Raw genomic sequence first — 455 nt, 5'->3', positions numbered from 1 at the left:
TAGACAGCTATATACAGACGCAAAAGTAGTTTTTTTTTTTTTCCTCATGAATCCTTTTATAGAAATATCGACAGGATAATCATGACTCACACGCGAGACGTAAAAAAAGGTGTCAGATATGAGGTGTCACATAAATCTCAGGAGTTTCTGTAACGACCGAACTCATGGAGAAGTGTCAATATAATGGTCTAGTATAGCGCGGTCCAAGCCATGTCTTCATGACTTATTGTATCGGAAAGTTAAGTTTGGGAAATAATAACGGAATTTGTGGATTAATTTATAATACTTGTTGAAGATTCTTAATTACAGGTGTCATTAGAGAGACAATATGTATGCAAAATTCACTAACGCACTTTATAATCTACATATCACTTTTATATTATGATAATCATATCTCAAGTATGCATTTCTTGTCACCCTGTAATATCTTACTACCACGTGTACTAAAGTGTTCT

Source organism: Penaeus monodon, chromosome 15 (genome assembly GCF_015228065.2).
Source record: "Penaeus monodon isolate SGIC_2016 chromosome 15, NSTDA_Pmon_1, whole genome shotgun sequence".
Lineage (NCBI taxonomy): Eukaryota > Metazoa > Arthropoda > Malacostraca > Decapoda > Penaeidae > Penaeus > Penaeus monodon.
This window is presented reverse-complemented; position numbering follows the sequence as displayed.